Source organism: Rhamphochromis sp. 'chilingali', assembly GCF_963969265.1.
Source record: "Rhamphochromis sp. 'chilingali' genome assembly, chromosome: 5".
Lineage (NCBI taxonomy): Eukaryota > Metazoa > Chordata > Actinopteri > Cichliformes > Cichlidae > Rhamphochromis > Rhamphochromis sp. 'chilingali'.
The window spans coordinates 31698104-31721902 of record NC_137932.1 but is presented as its reverse complement, the minus strand read 5'-3'; the positions used below and the strand labels follow the sequence as shown (position 1 = coordinate 31721902).

At 45.9% G+C, this 23799-nt stretch overlaps 1 protein-coding gene across 2 annotated transcripts in view; it reads right to left on the bottom strand.

The window, feature by feature from the left end:
* The window catches only part of ptchd4 (patched domain containing 4), a 71012-nt gene that overhangs the window by 4614 nt on the left and 42599 nt on the right, over positions 1-23799 (bottom strand). The window lies entirely within an intron of this gene.

Sequence of the window (23799 nt, the reverse complement as noted above, 5' to 3'; positions counted from 1 at the left end):
AAATCCAACTTCATAGATAAAAAGATAAACAACAAAAGACAGTTATCGCAATCATTGTTAATTTTTGCACACACAAAAGCTATATATGGATGCATCTGCTTTGGATGTAATGACTTGACAGAATATTCACAAAGCTTTTATTTAAACATTTTCAGACACTAAACCAGGGGTCTAGGATGGAAGGACTTTAAATCTTTAAAATCTTTAAATATGCAATGAGGTACTTGGAACTTGGTTATATACACATGCATTGGACAGACGTCTGCAGTTGTCATCATTTTTCTGTATTTCTTCCTTAAAAATGTCAGTGTTTGAAAAAGCCAAATAAGAGCAATTGACAATAATCCCTAAACTCAGTATTAAAATAATGTACAGGCGCCAGCCTTCGAATAGATGAAGCTATGGTATCAATTTGAAAACTCTGTGTTGCCCCCTTTTTCGAAAACCTCAAACTCGATATTTTTAGTAGTACTATTGTATCAATTTCAAAATTCTACGTCACCTCATTCTGAAATGACGTAGGATTACATACACAAACTTGGGTGTCCACGCCGGCCTCGTGAAAGAGAGAGAGAGAGAGACCATGATTATTAGTACACTCTTATTTTGGCAAACCAGAATAAAAGTTCAAATTCAAATCTGAATATGGTAATCGCTCTTCCATCTCTCTTCATTTATGAGATAGAGTTTTACACCATCCTCTTTACCACACATCACTAAACAGCATCCACATATGTCTGCAGCAGGCCCATTCATGTGAGTCAAATCTGTGGGATTTTCACCAGTCAAAAATACAGCCATGAATGCACAACCTTCAAAGGCATGAGAAAAGCCACAGTGCAAAACCTCCCACGCTGGAACACCCGCCCGCCCACCCACGCATGCTGTTCATTTATTTGTAAGATGCTGGAGCTGGAATGCTACAAGCAAATGTGTTATGAATTTCTGAACATGAGAATCAACTTAGTGTTTTTCCAGCATGAAAATATCTCAGCATACTGCATTTAGCCTATTCGTACATTTCTGTGCCAACATTGGCATTAAAATGTCTCTCTCACATGTAGCAGGTGGATATAGAAGTAAGAAAAATTGCCACCCTTGACAGCATTATACATTTTCCCGTGTTTGACACACTGGAAAAATAAAAGTTAATTAACTATAAAGGATTAGTCCTATGTAATGAGTTGGCTAGATGGCTCTTCCTGCTTTTAGTATTATTAAGCCGTACAGCAAGTCAATTAGTTAGTGTCAGCTGGTTTAGAGGTGGAGAGAGAGAGCAAATTTACTCCCTTGGTTTTTACAGCATTAAACTGAGGGAGTCCACATACGTTACCCCTCACCAGTTACCAAATAGGATGTTAAATACTGTGTCATTTTCTAGACGTGATTGGAAAAGCTCTGGGATTCATTACGGTGACTGATTGCTGGCAGGTGGAAGTGGATAAAAATAATGAGCCCATCTGGTAAAGCGTCCCTGGTTAGTAGCAGTACTAACATTGAAAGAGAACATTTCTAACCAAGATATTTTCATGACTGCACAAATTTGCATTTTTGTTTTGAACAATCTTTGCTGGTGGATCATTTTATTTTATCAGAAAAAAAAGCAGAGAACAAAACTGTCATATGAGTAAGAGAGAGAGAGAATATGTAGAACGCACTGTAAGTACCTAACAGTAAATTTATTCTTATTTAAAATCAGGGATCCATATCTTCAGCTTTATTTGACAGATAAAGTGAAGAGAGGATAGGAAAGCAGGGGCAGACATGCAGCAAAGGGCCGCAGGTCGGACTATGAACCCAGGCCGGCCACTCTCGGCCATATGGCATGTGGTCGCATGCTCAACGCACTGAGCTGAACTGGTGCCCCAGACCTTCCTTTTAACACACTGTATATCTAGAATCATCTGTTCAATCTAATGTCAATTCCAATGTACATTACACACATATGATTAAACCTTTATTTCCAAATCAGCACAACAAGACAAAATCCATCTACAGTTTACGAGTAAACAACAATAGCATCAACACCAAAAATCTTGGTTTCAGTCCCATATTTTATCTCATGCTAAACCAACATGGTCAAACACCAGCAGCTGTCTGCTTAAAATAACAGTCTAAAAAGCATGTGGTGTTCTGATGTAGTGCACACTGGTAAGACTCTTCAAACAGTTCAGATTTAAGAAGCATTAAGAAAGTAAGTTTGGCAGTGTTATGATCAAGGCTGCTTTCTAGTAAGAGTATAATTCATTTTATCACTGACAAACACTTGGGAGGCTTCACACCTGTCTCTGTGAAAATGCCTTTGTCTTTGAAAGCTTGTGCTGCTCCAATGTGAGAAGAATCCCAATTAGAAGGTAGAAATGATGTAGCAGAGTGCATGGAAAGATCAAAAACAGTGACATGCTCGCTGAGGTAATGGGTGTTCACAGCCATGTCAAACCAAGTCAGACACTTCATGTGGCGTGAACAGGGATGTACTGGTTTCACCTGAAAACTGTCCAGTCCATTGAAATCGTACGTCTCCAAGCGTATCAATTCTTCTCATAAATGTTCTGATAACAGTTGCACAGCACAAAACTATGATGTCAAACTCATGACATTTGACTTTGAACATCTGGGTGAATGCAAGCCTTTTTATCTACTCTTTTTCTACACTGACTTTATCTCAGAGGTGATAAAACATTTGCATTGATGAATACCTCCGAAGACCTGCTTTTTTAACACAACGAAAATTGATCAGGATTTATTGAGGAACTTGTAAAACTCCTAGCAGCTACTGGCTTAGCAGAGACTTGTATTGGGTTGAGGCCTTTGAAAAAAAGTATTTTTCTGACTCACGTTTTCTTCAGCCGTTTACACAGACACCATAATTTCACGTGACAAATTTGCAGCAATTATTTTCTCGATATTCCTGATTTTGCAAGCAAATAAACAGGTGTGACCAATCAGACACCCTTCATTTGGCAACAAGTGCACTCATAGCTCAATACTTTACTGAATATACAATGATAGGGAAACAATAAAATAATCCTGTTTGTACCTCAGACACATCACTAAACGCTGCTCAGGGTCAATCCTTTCTCTGCCTCTTCAGATGTGGTCCCAACTCTGCCAACAAGAGCTCAAACTGCCCAACTGACAAAAAAAAATGAGCTAGAGATATTTCAATATCTCTAAAGGCAGCTACAGCTCCCTTTTCCCCCCGTAGTTTATGTTTTGGGAATATATTTTCGCAAAATACTTCTGATGTGTATATACTTTAAACGACAAGTTTTCATTTGAAAAATTCAAAATTTCATGTCATTTTTTCTGCCGTGTGCTCAGTGTGTAAAGGCATTTAGAGTTAAAGTTGTTTTTTGTTAAAGCCACATGCTAGCAAGACTCATTTACAAAGTAAAAGATGTTACATTTCAAATCTGTTTTTTTGCATGCATGTGTCCTGTTGCTTCTTTTGGTTTGTTTCTGAAAGTAAAACTACAATAAGGGGGGGGGGGGGGGGAACTGTATTTTAATGGTTTTTTAATGGTTCTTTAATTGTGAGTCCTCTGTAACTACGACTCGTCACCATGTCAAACCATATTATGCCTCCATTCACTCAATAAATTCTATCTATTCCAAAATTTTCCCATTTGCTTTCTCAAAAACATCAGTTTAGAGTTTGGACCTAAGTGGTCATCACCACTGATGACTTAGACTTAGACCTCAGAGAGTTAAAAACAAAACAAAGCAAAAAAGTCTTGAGGATCAGTGGGGAAAAAATAATTAATCTAACTGATTTGTATGAAGCAATATTCACACTATCACTACATTCCCTTTTGCTTCTCTCTCTTTTTGTTTAGGGTTTGGAGGTATAGCTATAGGATTGGGTTAGTCATTACTCATTCCAATTTCATGAACAACGAGCCCATGTCTTCGGACTGTGAGAGAAAATCCAAGATGCCATTCAGAAAACTTCCCCAGCCAGCCACTGTTTTCAAACTCCAAACTTTCTTTTTTGTGGTTAGAGATTTTCTATGAGCAGGCAGCGGGGGGAATTTATTCAATGAGTGTAGAAGCAGGAGGGAGAATAGCACATGGCTGGAAGCATGACTGTCGCTCAATGCTAATCATCTTTGAAGGAAACTGACAATTCTCTCACTGTCTCGATGGTGAATTATGCAAAATTGAATGTCCAAATTTTAATGTGTGCATCCCTGCTAATACAAATGGATGACAAAGGCTGATTGGTGAGAGGTAACACATCAGCAGAGGAACTCTGACGGCCCGGTACCAAACGACTCATGGACCGGTATTGGTCCATGTCCCGGGGGTGGGGGACCGCTGCTCTACACAATAACACTGCGACTCCCATCTTTTTAGAGCTATGACTGCAAGTCTGCAGAAAAGACCACACTCTCATTTGCTGTTTGCTCTCGCCATCTTCACCCACACACAAACACACCTACACACAGACGAACTACAGAACAAGCACGCCAAATAGAAATGGCAAAAAAAAGTGACTCTGGCTTTTTTCATCTCCCTCTTTTCTCAGAGTCTGCAGGTGGTTTAACATACATTTGGTAACTACAGTGAAGAACTTCAGTACTTGGTTCTTATGCAGTATCTGAACAGCTAAGTATACTGACTGAAAGTGGAGAATAACAGCTTCTTAGAACCAATTTCAACCAGCAAAGGCAATTAACTTTCGGAGTTCTAAATGATTATAGGTGGTAACCCTAACCCCAACTGTTCCCTATACAACCCTATATTATGAAATAGAGCATAATGGACGTCTTTGGAAAAAAATTAGAATTTTTTTTTTAGTCAGTTAGCACAGCAGTCCCCAACCTTTTTTGCGCCACAGACCAGTTTATGCCCGACAATATTTTCACGGACCGGCCTTTAAGGTGTCGCGGATAAATACAACAGAATAAAACTAGTACCGGTACCGAAAAAAAGAAGATTTATTCATAACACATGTGAAAAGACCCAGGAAAACCGAGTTAACGATAAAAACGATAACAAAATAATGCTGAAAACCGATAAAAACCCTGAAAACCATACATTTCACACCTGAGCCTCAACTCTCGCGGCCCAAACGATTCACAGACCGGTACCGGTCCGAGGCCCGGGGGTTGGGGACCGCTGAGTTAGCATGATTATTTTCCTGTTCCTAATTGGAATGACTTGGAAAAACAGTGTATCAAAATCTAAATTTAAATATTTGGATTGCCTGGGGTTAGATTAAAGGAAGGGATGGTCACTGATGACAACTTAGACCTTTGGGATAGTGGGGTTACCAATGAGGTTAATCCTAGATCCCTTGTTAGTTTATATCTACCTAGATGCAATTTTTTTTAATGGGGAAACAGACAGCAACAAGAAGTACTCATAAAGGCACCCCACTCAGGCAGTTTTAAAGGAATAGTATTGTGTTTTGTATATATTCATTTTGTTTTCTTAGATTTCAAATATGACATGATGTGTGGACGCAAACTATAATCTAATATTTAGAATCCTCCATATACCAATATAATTACCTAAATGGCAGCAGAATTTTAATCATAGTTTTTAAAATAGCACATTTTATGAAAATGTGACCTTATGTGACCTTAAAGAAAAGGTCAGCAGTTTAAAGTAATGTCCATCCATCTATCTATTCTCTTCCGCTTAACCTTATCAGGGTCGTGGGAGGGCCAGAGCCTATCCAAGCTACCACAGGGTGAAAGGCATGGTACATCCTGGACAGATCACCAGTCCATCGCAGGGCTAACACGGACAACCATTCCACATTTATCATTCCCTATTAGTCTATATGATGTCAATACAAACACTGGTAGTAAGTTTGAAAATTCCTCTATATAGTACTGTCACTTTGACCTTCAGATCAACCTGTTGACCTTGAAGAGTGAAAGTCAAGAGTGAAATCATATTTTAATTCTTCACGCAATACTTTCTATATGATCACAGTACACACCAAACTTGTAAGAATCACAGTTTCTAAGTTATAAGGCTTTATGTTGATTCTATAAAAAATAATTAAGTTGACCTTGAAGATCTTGGTGGATATAAACCAAAATTTAATGAATGATTAAAATACTACAGTCCACACTCCTATAAAGTGTTATCATAATTCATTGTGTTCATAGACAGAAAACATGACATGCATACACGAACGCAAATCCTACAAAAAACATAATTCCCTTGGCCGGCATAACTAAAGGTGGGTGTGTATTTGTCCTCAGTCATTGCACAGATGTACTGGTGTGCAGTACCTGCAATATTTTCTAATGTCTAGTCTATTTAAAAGAGAAGCATGTTATATTGTAGATTTTTGATTCTGAGCACTAGTGTGACATTCAGATCACTAAAGCATTGCAGTCTTCTTTTGTTTCAATTAAGGCAAATCACGAAAATCAGGTCATAATCTTATTTTTTGTAGAACCAAAAGAGGTCAGGCAAGCTTTTATCTGCTGTAAGCTGGTACTTACACTCATGACCTTCCTGTCTCTAGCACTGGCTGTTTCGTTCAGGCCGGTTTCTGGTCACAATTACTAATTTGTGATGTGATCATCTTTAATAATTTGTTTTGACAACAGTGATCAACTTTTGCACTGAGACAGCAGCTTCGACACATCTATACACCCTCTGAACACTTGCATGTACTCACCTTTTACCTTTCTGTCTAATGTGGTACAGCCTGTGCTGCCTGCCAACCACTACAGCAGTTAGTCAGGAATCAGAGAGGGATAAAGAGAGGGCAACAGATGAGAAGCTGTAGCTCAGAATAAAAGGATGAAGAGGTGAGTGGTGTTGTATCTCAAGCCTCTCCCAGGCTCCAGGTACAATCCTTAATGGATTGTAAGAGGGCAGTTTGTCACCAGCTGTCCAGCAGGCTATTTTCTGCTGAAAAGGGAGGCGTAAGGGTAAAAAAAAATAACAGTCCTATTGTCCCACAGTCTGACCATTGGTCTCCTATAATGAAGGTCTCGGCTGCATTTGCCCTCTCCTCCTCTGGCCCATACCAAAAAGCTATCGAGTAATTACACCAAATTACTGCTCTAAAACTTCTGGGGCACACACACTTCCAAAACACATCCATCACATACTGAGAGAGCATGCCAGCTGCTCCCGCCCACCGTGGATTCTCCCAATCAGGATGACTGTTAAACGTACTGGCTTATCACGCAGGTGGAGATGACAGAGGAGCCAATATCACAAGGAGGAGGTCTCAGACAAGAAAAGTGACCCAAACTCAATAAAAACGGATGAGCGGAATGAAAGTGAGGACGAACACTGGGGAACCCAGGGGCAATCTTCACATCCAAATCAATATCTAGGTGATGACAATAGCAATAAACACCACTTTGCTTTTTTTGCAAGCAACAGGTAAATTTCTCCCAAGTTTAACCTCTATAGTACCTGCTTGGCTAATTGCAACTGGTTGCCCATGCTGTGTTTTACTTAGATGTGAGCTCAACCCTGTTCAAATGAAAAAAGTGAAAATATTCCTGGAGCGTTCTGCAAATCTTTGATGTGGTAAAAAAAAAAAAAAAAAAAAAAAATCCTGTAAATGCTTATTGTTGAGTGGCATCTTAGGGCTTTAAGAACAACAAAACCAAAAACACAAAAACACTCGAGATAGGTACACGCAGTAAACTGTTATGATGTGGGAATGCTGGACTGCATCTGCCGGGTGTCAGGAGTAGTGTCATGGACGAGAGAAGGAGGACCCAATCGCTGGACTCACAGGCAGGTAGGTGAAGGTGGATGTTTATTGCCGAAGGAGTGAGCAAACAGTACAGAGGGAGGAAATGGCTGGCTGGCTGGCTGGCTGAATGAATGAACAAAGGACTGGCTGGCTAACTGAACATACAGACGACACTAACATCAGACGTACATCAATGACACGACAAGGATCGGATGGAACTGAGGACTTAAATACACGCTGGGTGATGAATGATTAGAAACCGGTGAGTACGCAGCTGAACTTAGTCTGACTAATGATACATGGAAATAACTGGAATACAATACGCAGGCGGTATGCTGGCACAGAAAACACAGATGTGAAAATAAACTGAACATGACAAAACAGAAAACACTGGGTCAACGACCCAGGAACCCTGACAGTACCCCCCCCTCCAAAGGCCGGCACCCGACGGCCAAAAGAAAAAAAAAAAAAAAACAGAACAGGGCGGGCGGAGGGGGCCCAGGACGGAGGGACGGAGTCCACACAGAGCCAGTTCAGGCGGGCGGCCACGCGGCCAGTGGCTGAGCCCATACAGTTCAGGTGGGCGGCCACGCGGCCAGTGGCTGAGCCCATACAGTTCAGGTGGGCGGCCACGCGGCCGGCAGATACGCTGAAGTCAATCCGGTGGGCGGCAGCGAGGAAGACGGCGGCGGCCACTGAGCCGGTGCGGTGGTCGACCATGCCGGTGACGAGGAGAAGGCGGCCAAGGAGCAGCTGCAGAAGGCGGCGCGGGAGCCGGCGGAGACTGAGGAGCAGCTGTAGGGCCAGGAAAAGCAGAAGCCGAAGCTGAATCTGAGGCCGGACCAGGCGAAGCAGAGGCCGAGGCAGAGTCTGAGGCCGGACCAGGCGAAGCAGAAGCAGAGGCTGGACCAGGCGTAGCAGAAGCAGAGGCTGGACCAGGCGAGGCAGAAGCAGAGGCTGGACCAGGCGAGGCACAGGCTGAAGCTGGACCAGGCGAAGCAGAAGCAGAGCTAGGTGACAGCGAGGCAGCCGCAGGTGGTGGCTGGACGGGCTCCTCGGGCCCTCCAGCTGACGTGGTAGGAGGCTGGACGGGCCCCTCGGACCCTCCAGCTGACGTGGCGGGAGGCTGGACGGGCCCCTCGGACCCTCCAGCGGAGACGGGAGGCTGAACGGGCCCCTCGGACCCTCCAGCGGAGACGGGAGGCTGAACGGGCTCCTCGGGCCCTCCAGCTGACGAGGCATGAGGCTGGTGCGGTTCTCCTGAACACCCAGCTGACGAGGAAGGTTGCTGGACGGGCTCCTCGGGCCCTCCAGCGAAAACGATCTCAGAACCAGTGGGCACTGGAGCCCCTGGCACACACAGGACAGAACCAGCAGGTGCAGGGACCTCTGGCAGGGAAGTGGCCGGGCCAGCGGGTGCGGAAACCCCTGGCTGAGGAGCGGCCGGGCCAGCGGGTGCGGAAACCCCTGGCTGAGAAGCAGGGTAGCTCACAGCTGGCTCTGGGTGCTGTGGCTGCAGGTCCGGGAACTGAACAGGATGGTGGACGGGCGACTGGACTACTGACTGGAGGACAGGAGGCGACTGGACTACTGACTGGAGGACAGGAGGCGACTGGACTACTGACTGGAGGACAGGAGGCGACTGGACTACTGACTGGAGGACAGGAGCAGACTGGACTACAGGGGACTGGAGGGCAGGAGCGGACTGGACTACAGGGGACTGGAGGGCAGGAGCGGACTGGACTACAGGGGACTGGAGGGCAGGAGCGGACTGGACTACAGGGGACTGGAGGGCAGGAGCGGACTGGACTACAGGGGACTGGAGGGCAGGAGCGGACTGGACTACAGGGGACTGGAGTGGAAGCTGAACAGCAGGTGAGGGAACTGACTGGAGTGGAGATGCTAAGGGATGAACAGAGGTAGGCGAGGCTGACGACGGAGCTGAGGTTGGCGTGGCTAATGGTTGAGCTACAGACTGAGCTAGTGATGGAGATAAGGCTACAGCTTGGGCTAGTAAGGCTGGTGCCTGGGCAGGGGACAGTTCAGCTAATCTAAATAGGGATAGTGCGAGGGCGTGAAAGGCTGGGTCAGGAGGTGGATGAAGTGGTGAGGTAGCAGGTGAACTGGTTAGCTCTTCCAAGCCGCTAGGGAGTTCTGGCTGGGTTCTGGCTGCCCTCAGCCTGGGCGCTGGGACAGGCACGGGAGGTGGCTGGACACCAGTCACCCCCACCCGAGAAACAGGAGCGGGCGTGGAGGTAGACTGGGTCGCAGCTGCCCTCCTCCTGGGAGCTGGCACTGGAGTGGGTGTAGCCTGACTGACGGGAGTGGAGATAACGACCGGGTGTGTGATACTGGCAGGTTTCTCTGGGATAGTTCTGGTCCTCCTGCCACCACTATTTACAGTCTTTGACTGAACAGTTTTTGGGGGAGCAGAGCAGAAAAATTCGTCCCAGTCTACGTCCTCGTCTAGGAGGGAGACTCCCCATGAATCAGAGATAAGTCTATTAGTTATTTGAGGTGAAGAATCAAATGAGGAGGGTTTAAAACAGTCACTAGAACTCACCACCGGGAGTAGCTGAAAATAGTCCTTGTTATGGCGGCGTGTGCGCCGCTTTTTCCGGGAAGAGGAAGCGGGTGGGGTACACAGCCGAGCCTCTGGCGCGGGAGCCTCCATTGAGCCGAGGTGGTAGGCGGAGCCGCTGTGCCATGGCGAGGGTGAAGGTCCGGTGAGTAAAACGGCTGGCGGGCGAGCGAGGAGCGGAGCGGCGGGAGAACGAGCGGCCGAAGCTTGGCCTGTGACGCCCAATCTCCGCGGCGAATGCTCCGGTGCAGGTGAGGCAGCAGGTGGGGGAACGCGGCGTCTCCGAGGCCCGCCCAGAGCCAGGCGAGTCCCCTCAAAGACGTGCTCTCTCTCCGCGAAGAGCCGCTGTTTTCCCCGAAGCCCCTCCGTCCAGCGAAGGAGCGCTGCCTCCTGCCGCTCGAAAAGTTCAGAGTCCGCTGGGTCCACAACGCGTGGTCGTGTCATTCTGTCAGGAGTAGTGTCGTGGACGAGAGAAGGAGGACCCAATCGCTGGACTCACAGGCAGGTAGGTGAAGGTGGATGTTTATTGCCGAAGGAGTGAGCAAACAGTACAGAGGGAGGAAATGGCTGGCTGGCTGGCTGGCTGAATGAATGAATGAATGAATGAATGAACAAAGGACTGGCTGGCTAACTGAACATACAGACGACACTAACATCAGACGTACATCAATGACACGACAAGGATCGGATGGAACTGAGGACTTAAATACACGCTGGGTGATGAATGATTAGAAACCGGTGAGTACGCAGCTGAACTTAGTCTGACTAATGATACATGGAAATAACTGGAACACAATACGCAGGCGGTATGCTGGCACAGAAAACACAGATGTGAAAATAAACTGAACATGACAAAACAGAAAACACTGGGTTAACGACCCAGGAACCCTGACACCGGGGATGCAATAAGGAGACACGAATAACACTTTTGGATTGGCTACTTTCAAACCTCATGCCCCCAAATACACATGTATTTCACCACCCTGAGCCATGTTTTCCTCTAAAAAAAAAGCAGTTTCTGTGAAATTGCGAAAGTTTTCCTGAACAATTATTTGGTTTCAAATGCAAGCCAGTCGCATTTGACTCCATCCACTCATTTTTTCCCCCACTTATCCAGTTCACGGTCAGTAGGATGCTGTAGCCTAGTGTTTCCTAACCACTGTGCCGTGGCACCCCAATGATCAGCTGTGCCGTGGAAGATTTTCTGGTTCCACCTGATTAGTACTCTAAGCCAGGGGTGCCCCATCCCAGTCCTCAAGAGCTACCGTCCTGCAGCTTTTAGACGCATCCTTCTTCTGACACACCTGAATCAACTGAATGGCTTGTTATCAGGCCTTTGCCAAACTTGATGGCATGCTGAAGAGGTAATCACACCATTTGATTCAGCTGTGTTGGAGTAGGGATGCATCTAAAAGCTGCAGGATAGTAGATCTCGAGGACTGGGATTGGGCACCCCTGCTCTAAGCTATCAACGTGAGTAATGAGAAGAACAATTACATTCTTTTCCACTAGAGGGCAGTACAATTACCCACTCTAATTAAATGGGTTTCCAACTGGCAGTAAAACAGAAGAAGACGAAGAAGAATTTACATAATAGTCATGCTGTGAGACGAGGCAGCACTTAATAGCAATAGATAAATATCTGAAAAGAACAAGCAGTCAGTGTGATTTGCGTCCTGGAGAAAATTCCAACCCAGATAAAGGCCCTAGCATGAGTAATGGTGAGCAAAAAGCTAAAAAGGTATACTGGGGACTAGGGATGGGTACCGGTGTCCGGTGCCATCATGGCACCAGTTCTGACATAAACGGCAGTAACCAGACCGAAAAGCAGCGCACATTTCGGTGCTTTATTTCGGTGCTTTTTTTTCCTGAGCTGTGATACACTTCTAGCCAATCATTTTACGTTTCCGAGGATAGTAGGCGGGTCCAGGTACGTACGTTCTTTTAGAGCAGAGCTACAGATTAAAAATGCCCATGGCGAAGCGGTCAAAAGTCTGGCTGTACTTCACAGCAAAAGATGCAAACTCAGCAGCCTGCAACAAGTGCTTTAAGCTGATACTGTCAAAGGAGGTAACACCTCAAATCTGATGAAACACCTGGCGACGCATAGCGTTTTTTTAAAAAGCCGAAAAATGCGCCGTATTTGATAGCTTGCTGTGAGACCTCACACCGAGCACATCTGCTGCGGGTGTGGTGCCTGTTATCGGACCCGGAGTTAGCAACATCCCCTAAGGTCAACTAGCAAACATCATCATAGTTACATGCGGTTGTCTTCTTGTTTGATGGCAGATACTCCCTCCACCCTGGCCAAAAAGGCTAAAATGACCAAAGAAAAAGAGGGAAACAGCTGAACATGAGAGGTTTTTGGACAAAGTTTGTGTTTTTTCCATTGTTTAAGCACTGCTTCCAGCCAAGAGTGATACCATATATGCCCCATAGCTGCAGAAAAGGCTAACATTGTTATATTTTTACAAAAAAACAGCTGAACATGAGAGGTTTTTGGACCAATTTTGTGTTCTCCATTCTTTAAGCACCGGTTTGAGCACCGTTTGAGCACCGGCACCGTTTCAAAAGTACCGATTTGGCACCGGTATCAGATAAAACCTAAACGATACCCATCCCTACTGGGGACAAACCGAACCAACCTATGCCTGGTGCGCAGGGGGAAATTATCAATATGCTTTTTTGTGACATTTTTGTTTGGTGGTATTTTTCAAATGTGAAAATCGGTGCTCCAAAAGTTGGGCAAACAGTGCTATAACATATCCCAGCACTTATCAAGGTGAGATGCAGGGTATATTGTATGTGGTTTTTCTTATATTTGTACCTATATTTCCAATCCTGTAGTGTATAATTGGGACACAACATTACCATCTTTATTCAACTCTCTCATTTGTGTGACTGTGAATAGTGAGGACGGTTGGGGGTTGAGAGCCACGTTTAAAGATACAAGTCAATAAGCAGGTGTGTTTAAAGGTAGGGGGTAATTTTTAATTGCAATATTCAGCAGGAAGTGGAGTCTTGAAAGGACCCCGCATAACTGTTCTAAATATAGCATCAAAGAGCCATAAGATTGTTGATCTATTAAAAATGCACAGAGGGAAAAAAGTCTAATTTTTTCACATCAAAGATGAACGAGTGATGGGATTTGTTTTTTCTTGTGTTATTTTAGGAATGGTACTCAAACATGGGTGTTTCTGACAAATAATCACTTCAGACATTTTCAGAAACATTAAAGCACTTTCTTCAATTTATGAATCCCAAAAGTTCATTTTCACTTTGCCAGATTAACAATTCAGCACAACACCAACAAAAACATACACTTGCTGTGATTACATCACAAACCTTTCTGAAAGAGTCAACGTGAAGCAAAATTCAAAGGATTTCTTCTTGCAAGCAGTGACTGCATCACTCAGACTGGTTATAATGATATACAGTCATCTCATTAAATTTTTTAGAATCTAATAACAATCCAACAGCACAGTCGTCTTCTTAGGAAAACATGCTGACATCAGGTAAGTGGTGATCAATCTAGGGTTAGAGCTTTACAGAATTTTTACCTGGTGTAACACTGAAATGACAATGACTTCCAACCCTGGATGAGACTTTTTTTTACCCAACTGTATTTATTTTCATGCAAACACAACATAAAAGAAATGGTCAGATGCAGATATTCATGCACATAGATGCAAGGAGCTCACTCACACACAGTGAAGTGCCTATTCTCATTGGCTTCAACAAATACAGGCTGTCAAACACATATACATATAAAATATACATGCACAGATGCATTTTGCAGCAGCCAAGCAGCAGGAACACACTGAGAAGGAGAGGGCTTTGAAAATGCAAAAGACCAAATTTGCCATTTCACACCTCAGGGCAGCTCAGGAGGATGTGTTTAAAGCAGTGCCATACTCCTACTATGATTTCAGGACACTGATTGTCCTGAACTGTAGTAACGTAGCTATTTAAACACTCAGTTCTACATAACAGGAAAACGAGGTGAGAAACTGTGTAAACTTTCTCATTACACGGGACAGTGTCATCCTAAGTTCAGAATGGGCTGGGTATTTTTTAAAATACAGCTTCATATTTTTTATTTATTTTATTATTTCCATATTAAGGCCTGTCAATGTTCAAGGATTAAGTCTCTGCCATATTTGTAATGTCATAAACTTGAACAAGTCAATTTACATTGGCTTGGCTTTACCTAATGGCAGAGTCTGACTGATTTTTTGGTCCATCGCAGGAGGGACCAGGGCTGGACTGGGACAAAAAAATCAGCCCGGGCATTTTGACTAGAGACCAGCCAACCAGGTATTATAGGAAAAACCATAAAGCCTTTGAATGAAAACAAACGTCGTTGTGACAGTGATGTACACTGTCTTGTTGGTATATATGTATCAATCTAATAAACTTAAACCTACACCATCCTCCCTATTCTGGTATTCTAAACAGTACTTAGCCGAAACCCAAAGACTGCTTGGTTGAGTTAACTTCCTGAACTATCTACAACATATGGTGGAAACCTGAAATTAAGACAGAGAAGACTAGAGGTGAGACATGATCATTACTGAATATTAAAAATAATAAATGACAGATTTAGTGGTATTTTCATAAACTATTTATTTACCACATCAATAAACAGCATGGCAGGGCAAAATATTTTTTCTAACATGGCAACCTTTTAAAAGTGAAAGGAGACAGAAAGACGGGTGAGAAAGAATAAAACTTAACTGACTTTTTGATGGCATTTTACACAAAGTACTAGTACAGTATCTAGAAAATGTGGGAAAATACTGGCATCATGTACAGTACTTTCTTCTGAAGAAATTATGTTGGGACCCTGAAAAAAACTTACTATGTACAATAATGGATTTCTATAAATTTGACATCAGATGAAAACTTTGGTTGTAAGATTCGGATAATTATTTGTTAAAAGCTAGAAATTTTAAATGAGAATAAGAAAGAAAAGTATTTCTTTGTGCTCGGTAAACTGTGTTTTGCTGTTTTTGTCTCGCTAACCCTGTCTACTTACCTCTGCAGCTTCACAGTGGATTGGATCTTGCTGCCTGTAACCACTCAACTCCCCGTCGCTGGCCTGCTACTATTCTCGGCGCTATTCACCTGCCTGCCTCCCTGCCCTACACTTCACAGTGAGTGTACACGAACTGGTTTTAGCCTCTAGTGATGGGATTTCCGGCTCTTTTTAGAGATCCGGCTCTTTCGGTTCAGCTCACTAAAAAGAGCCGCTGCTTGTTGAGAGTAAAAGCGATACGCACTTTCATGTCTTTTTTCTAAAACAAAAAGTCGCTAAATATAGCGACTAAGTCGCTAAATTGGCAACACTGTGTTGTTGTCCCTGGCTCTCTTTCTCTCCCTCTGGCTCTGTTCCTGTGCTACTGAGTGTAACTACCCCCCCCCCTCTGCCCAGCGTAAAGCACAAGGCTGCGTGCTGAGTGAAGCAGAAAAAAGTGCGAGAGAGAGAGGCTGAGAGAAAGAGAAAAAAATATATAACCCACGCAACAGCTCGCAATAAGGAGCCGGCTCGCGTCGTTCACGTCAAAGAGCCGGCTCTAAGAGCCATTTCGTTCGCGAACGACCCATCACTATTAGCCTCACTCGGACCATTAATCCCCTCCTGTCATGTTCGGAGGCAATAAGACGCAGGGTTCTCAAGCACGAACCACTTTTTATTCAATTGTAGCAGCAGTGTCCGTCGCTACATCAATTTCTGGAAAAACACATATACCACCGGTCTCCTGGCGACCTCTAGTGGCTGCCCTCATGGTAGCCTTACTAGGACAACATAAACAGATTTCACAACATCTCCCCTTTTAACAAAGGTACTTTAAACATAAAACAGTGTTGTCAGAACGCAGGACATCACGGGGATAGACTACCCTCAGTCCTGATAAGGGATTATTCTGCCCTTAGAACATAGAAAGGAGATAGTCCTCAGTCTCTGAATCTGAGAGGTACTTTAATTTCCCGCCCCCTGGAAGTCACTCTCACAGGTGTGGTAGGGCGGAGAGGAGACCCCGGGACAGGGATTGGCGACGTCTGCCTTACTGGTGGTTCTTGGGAAGCAGCCGCCCCTTTAGTGGGGGCGGCACACCCACCAGTGTGTGAATGTGTGTGTGAATGGGTGGATGACAGGTTGTGTAAAGCGCTTTGGGGTCCTTAGGGACTAGAAAAGCGCTATACAAATACAGGACATTTACCATTTTTACCATTTAGTTGGAGTAGTCGGTGTAGCTGGAACAGTGCTCTGCTGCTGCTCCTCAGGATCAGCGGTGCCTGGGACAGGCTGAAGGTGTCGTCTGTTGCGGCGAGTCACGTTCCCATTCGCCATCTCCACTAAGTAGGATCTCGGCTCCTTAGACTTACTGATGACCTTGGCTGGAGTCGTCCACCCCTTTTCCCCGTCAAGCTTCACTACAACATCCTGGCCTGGGAGAAGCTCAGGAAGTGGACGAGCTGAATGTCTGCGGTTGTAGAAGAATCTGTAAGAGTCCTTAGCTGCAGCATCTCTTTGGCACACTGTGTCCCTATTGACTGGACTGGGCAGCAATGTCTTTTCGAGTACTGGGACGGTGGTGCGGATTTGACGTCCTGTCATAAGTTGAGCTGGGCTTGCACCGGTTGCTGCAATTGGTGTAGAGCGGTAACTCATTAAGGCTAAGCAGGGGTCAGGCTGTTTGAGAATGTACTTGGCCGTTTGGACAGCTCTTTCAGCAGCTCCATTTGACTGGGGGTAATGAGGGCTCGACGTAGTGTGGGTGAAGCCATAACTCAGTTTGAAGTCTTGGAACTCTGATGACGTGAACTGCGTCCCATTATCACTGACCAGTTCTAACGGGATGCCCCATCTAACGAACATGTGTTTAAGCTTGTTAATGACCTGTCTGCTGGTTGTTGTAGTGAGGGAAGCAATCTCAATGTCTCTTGAAAAATAGTCAACAACGACAAGAAAGTTCTTACCTTCAAGCTCGCAAAGATCAATCTTTTGCCAGGGGCCATTGGGCAGAGGAGTAGTCACGAGAGGTTCCCGTCGCTGTGTAGGCTTGTGCTTTCTGCAAAAGTTGCATGACCTCACCTTATGTGTTATTTGAAGTCCAATGTTGGGCCACCACCCTGTTGATCTTGCGCGCTCTCTACATTTAGTTAGTCCTTGGTGGCCTTCATGTAATTGGTCAAGGACACTGGGTCTAAGTGTCGTGGGAATTACGATGCGATCGTGGTAGAGCACTAGACCATCTGATTCTGAAAGGTGGCTTCTGGCTGCATAAAAGCCTTGGAGTGGTGAGCTCTTTGCCATTCTCCGAGGCCACCCTTGTCTGATGAAGATGATTGCTTTTTGAAGCTCTGGGTCCCTCTGTGTAGCTCTACGAATTTCCTCCAACTTATGTGACTTGATAGGTTTGCTTGTCACTACGTTGCTCACATATGCCTTGACATGGCTGTCTGTCTCGGACGGGTAGCATCCGTGCAGTGGATGTCTGGAGAGTGCGTCCGCCACCACTAACTGTTTACCGGGAACATGCTCAGCAGTGACATTGAATCGCATCAGTCGCATCAGCAATCTCTGACATCTCAGTGGCGTTTTATCAAGGTCGTATGAGTTGATCAAAGGCACCAAGGGCTTATGGTCAGTTTGTAGACGTACATGACCCATGCCTTGGATGTAGCGGGTAAAACGTTTGCAGGCCCAGACAGATGCTAAACACTCTTTTTCGATCTGCGAATATCTTTTCTCTGCGTCTGTGAGCGTGCGAGAACAAAAGGCAACAGGCCGTAACTCCCCGTCATTGTCCTGTAACAGTGCAGCACCCAGGCCATAGCTGCTGGCATCCGCACTGACAACTGTTGGTCGGCCTGCATCATAATAACAAAGTGCTGGTGCAGCCACGAGCATTGCTTTTGCTTTGTTGAATGCTTGCTCCTGAGGCTCACCCCACACCCATACAGTCTCTTTTTTGAGTAGATTGGAGAGGGGGTGCAGCACTGTGGACAGGCCTGGCAGGAATTTTCCAACATAGTTTATTAATCCGAGTACCTGCCTGAGTTGTTCTACATTGGTGGGGCTGGGCATCCTGGCAATAGCCTCCACCTTGCCACCATCAGGTTTCACACCATCCGCACTGATGATGTGACCGAAGAACTGTAGTTCATTCTTTCCAAAGTGGCACTTGGACCTGTTGAGCTTAAGTCCTGATGCTTTGATTGTCTGTAATACTGCACCTAAGCGTTGGTCATGTTCCTCTTTGTTAGCCCCGAAAACCAATATGTCGTCCATCACGACGACAGTCCCCTCTAGGCCCTTGAGCAAGGTGCTCATGAGCCGCTGGAAGATCTCGGGTGCTGAAGTTATGCCAAATGGCAGGCGTCTGAAGCAAAACCTGCCCATGGGAGTTATGAACGTGGTTAGTTTTTGGCAGCTGGGATCCAGTGGTATTTGCCAGAACCCACTGGAGGCATCCAAAGTGGAGAAAACTTTAGCCCTTGCTAACTTAGGAGTTATGTCATCCAATGTGGGCAAGATGTACCGTTCACGCTTTACTCCCTTATTCAGACGTTTTAAGTCCACACACACCCTGACCTCATCCTTGTTGCGCTTTGGAGCAGGCACCATTGGTGCACACCAGTCTGTTGGCTCGGTGACTTCCTCAATGATGCCAAGTTTGAGCATGCGCTTTATTTCCTTTTCCACTTTTGGGAGGAGAGGAAAAGGCACCCGGCGTGGGGTGGTTACACTGTACGGCACTGCATCTTCGGTCAGCTCGATTTTTACAGGTTCACAGTTCAGCAGGCCAATTTCTCCGAACACATCCTCTGTTAAGTCACTACTGATTTTGTTAACTCTAGTGACTAATCCCATGCGCTTTGCCGCTGTCTTCCCCAGTAGGTTACTTGCATATTGCCCTTTTATAACTGTAATCCAGTACTGGTACTTTTGGCCTTTGTACTCTGTAGTAGCAAGGAATTTACCCATGCACTTGACTTTTCCACCAGGGCTGTACACAGTTGGCTTACACTGGATAAGTTTGGGTCTCTGCTGTAGCTTATTAAGGGTCGTTTCTGTCATAACAGTGGTGTCTGCGCCTGTATCAATTTTGAAATCAACTGGACTGCCATTTACCAATAGCTCAGTGTCCCAGTTGCCATCTGAGCCTGACTCCTCAATGACTGTTGTTTTTGGCTCAATTACTGCTCCCAGGAAAAGCTCCCCTATGAAGAATGAATCCTCATCTGAGTCCTCTACAGCCTCAGCCCTGACCTCTTTTAGCATTTTGGTTTTGCATACAACTTCAAAGTGTCCCAACTTATTGCACTTTCTGCATCTTTTATTGCGGGCTGGGCAGTTTTCTCTTTTGTCATGCACCCTGTTGCATCTTTGGCATTTTGGTTTACTCTCACCATGTTGTTGCTCACGTACCTGATGAGGTTGGTAGTAACTCCTTCTCATGCTGTTATAATGCCTCTGTTTCACCTCATTCACCGTGTTTTCCACTCGGTCTGCACTTTGCTGTTTGACTTGTTCGCTCTGGCGTGCTTGTTGAATGGCTCTATCCAAAGTTAAGTCCGCCTCGAGCTGGAGTTTTTGTGAAACATCTTTGTCAATTAATCCAATGACGATACGATCCCGGATCTGCTCGTCTTTACTGCCGCCGAACTCGCAGTGCTGCGCGAGCTCGTACAGGCTCCGCACGAAAGCCTCGACCGTCTCCCCGGCCCTCTGGCTCCGTTTGTGAAAACAGGTGCGGTCGTGGATAACGTTTCTCTTTGGGACAAAGTGCTCATCGAACTTTTGTATAACCAGATCATACTCAAACTGCGGACTTGGCCTGGCCTCCGTAGCAGCAGGAAACACAAACGAGCCATATATTGGTTCGGCATCTCTCCCCATGGAGTAAAGAAGTGAGTTCACCTGCACTTCGCCGCTCTCCATCCCTAGCTTGGACGCCACTCGAAAACGGGAGAATCTCTGCCGCCATATCGGCCACTCTGCCGGCTGTGTAAAGTCGAACGGCTCCGGAGGTCCAAATTTAGCCATTTCTTTGTGTAACTCGGCGTGAAGTCCTCAATTCTGACACCATGTCATGTTCGGAGGCAATAAGACGCAGGGTTCTCAAGCACGAACCACTTTTTATTCAATTGTAGCAGCAGTGTCCGTCGCTACATCAATTTCTGGAAAAACACATATACCACCGGTCTCCTAGCGACCTCTAGTGGCTGCCCTCATGGTAGCCTTACTAGGACAACATAAACAGATTTCACAACACCTCCTAGCCTCGCCGTCAACCCAGACAAGTAAGACTATGTATTTTGTTGCCACCAATTCTTGCACTGCTGCGTGGGGCACGCATTGACTCTACACTCCTTTCATTACAGTGACTCAGAGAAACCCTGTGACCCTGTACCTTGTATGCCTGCTCCGGAAAATCCCAAATAACGTGCCCAGCCCGATAAAGAGACTATTTCCTTTTGGCTTTGCTGCTGCACACGCAGTGTGATTCCTGTTTATTTGGTTAAACAATTATTTTGGAGATGGTCTAGCCTAGACTTGTTTACTTTCTCAGCATTCCTGGTAAAAGCTTATCTGCTAGCCCTTGCTAATCACAGTGTGTTTATAGCTTCTTAGTACCATAATCAGAAACTTTATGTTAGTAGGTAGCCAATGTTCAGAGGTTTGTTTTCCCTCTCGCACTTAGTTCACGATTAACATTTTGGTTTCTTGTGCCATTTTTGAGTGCCAAATAAATTGCTAGTTTGCACTATACCTCCATGTGGTGTCTGCATTTGAGTCCACTTACCTGTGTCTGGCCGCCCGGTCGTGACATTAGCACAACGAAAATAAATTCCACCTAAACTTGGTTTATATCTGACCCAGAGACTGCAGGTCATAACTTCTTACCTGAAGCTCATTTCATCTCTCTCTCTCTCTCTCTCTATATATATATATATATATATAAAAAACACCCAGCACGCCCCTGCGGGCGGTTTATCCTTCAAGCTCGGGTCCTCTACCAGAGGCCTGGGAGCTTGAGGGTCCTGCGCAGTATCTTAGCTGTTCCCAGGACTGCGCTCTTCTGGACAGAGATCTCCGATGTTGTTCCCGGGATCTGCTGGAGCCACTCGCCTAGCTTGGGAGTCACCGCACCTAGTGCTCCGATTACCACGGGGACCACCGTTACCTTCACCCTCCACATCCTCTCGAGCTCTTCTCTGAGCCCTTGGTATTTCTCCAGCTTCTCGTGTTCCTTCTTCCTGATATTGCTGTCATTCGGAACCGCTACATCGATCACTACGGCCGTCTTCTTCTGTTTGTCTACCACCACTATGTCCGGTTGGTTAGCCACCACCATTTTGTCCGTCTGTATCTGGAAGTCCCACAGGATCTTAGCTCGGTCATTCTCCACCACCCTTGGGGGCATCTCCCATTTTGACCTCGGGACTTCCAGGTTATACTCGGCACAGATGTTCCTGTACACTATGCCGGCCACTTGGTTATGGCGTTCCATGTATGCCTTGCCTGCTAGCATCTTGCACCCTGCTGTTATGTGCTGGATTGTCTCTGGGGCATCTTTACACAGCCTGCACCTGGGGTCTTGCCTGGTGTGATAGACCCCAGCCTCTATGGATCTTGTACTCAGAGCTTGTTCTTGTGCTGCCATGATTAGTGCCTCTGTGCTGTCTTTCAGTCCAGCTTTGTCCAGCCACTGGTAGGATTTCTGGATATCAGCCACCTCCTCTATCTGCCGGTGGTACATACCGTGCAGGGGCCTGTCCTTCCATGATGTTTCCTCGTCTCCCTCCTCTTTCTTGGGTTTCTGCTGCCTGAGGTATTCACTGAGCACTCGGTCAGTTGGGGCCATCTTCCCAATGTATTCTTGGATGTTCGTTGTCTCATCCTGGACTGTGGTGCTGACACTCACCAGTCCCCGGCCCCCTTCCTTCCGCTTAGCGTACAGCCTCAGGGTGCTGGACTTGGGGTGAAACCCTCCATGCATGGTAAGGAGCTTTCTTGTCTTTATGTCAGTGGCTTCTATCTCCTCCTTTGGCCAGCCTATTACCCCAGCAGGGTACCTGATCACGGGCAGGGCGTACGTGTTGATGGCCCGGATCTTGTTCTTACCATTCAGCTGACTCCTCAGGACTTGCCTGACCCTCTGCAGGTACTTGGTGGTTGCAGCTTTTCTAGCGGCCTCTTCATGGTTCCCATTCGCCTGCGGGATCCCCAGGTACTTGTAACTGTCCTCTATGTCTGCAATGTTGCCTTCTGGTAGTTCAATCCCCTCAGTTCTGACTACCTTCCCTCTCTTTGTTACCATCCGACTACACTTCTCCAGTCCGAACGACATTCCAATGTCATTGCAGTATAGCCTGGTAGTGTGGATCAGTTAATCGATGTCTCGTTCACTCTTGGCATACAGCTTGATGTCATCCATGTACAGGAGGTGGCTGACAACTGCTCCGTTCCGTAGTCGGTATCCGTAGCCAGTCTTGTTAATGATCTCACTGAGGGGATTCAGGCCTATGCAGAACAGCAGTGGGGACAGAGCATCTCCTTGGTAGATCCCGCACTTGATGGTGACTTGTGCTATGGGCTTGGAGTTGGCCTCTAGTGTTGTACGCCACATCCCCATTGAGTTCCTGATGAAGGCTCTTAGGGTCCCATTGATCTTGTACAATTCTAGGCATTCCAGTATCCAGCTGTGGGGCACTGACTCATAGGCCTTCTTGTAATCAATCCAGGCAGTGCACAGGTTGGTCAGTCTGGTCTTGCAGTCTCGGCTGATTGTTCTGTCTACCAGTAGCTGGTGTTTTGCGCCTCTGGTATTCTTGCCAATTCCTTTCTGTGTCCCGCTCATGTATTGACCCATGTGCCTGTTCATCTTAGCCGATATGATGCCTGACAGGAGCTTCCATGTAGTACTGAGGCAGGTTATTGGTCGGTAGTTGGAGGGGACCGGTCCCTTCTTGGGGTCCTTGGGGATCAGGACCGTCCGGCCTTCGGTTAGCCATTCCGGGTGTCTCTCGTTAACTAGCAGCTGGTTCATTTGTGCTGCCAGACGCTCGTGGAGTGCAGTCAGCTTCTTCAGCCAGTAGGCGTGAACCATGTCGGGCCCTGGTGCTGTCCAACTCTTCATACTGGAGACCCTTTCTTGGATATCTGCCACTGTGATGGTTACTGGATCCTGTTCAGGGAGGTCGCTGTGGTCTGCCCTCAGATCCTCTAGCCACTGAGCATTGCCGTTATGGGTTGCATCCTTCTCCCATATGCTCTTCCAGTATTGCTCCGTCTCCAGCCTTGGTGGTGCTGTTCTCTTATTGCACGCATGTTTATAAAAGGATATTCCACATGCACATATCACTTCACATGACAAGTGTTGTTTGTGTGTTTCTAGGTCTGCTATTTCCTAAACGACATTACCCTGACAGTGATGTGAAGATCAATACTATTTGACGTCAAAAGGAGCAGCTGCACCATAACATCTCTCTTTAAATCTGCACAAACACGCTG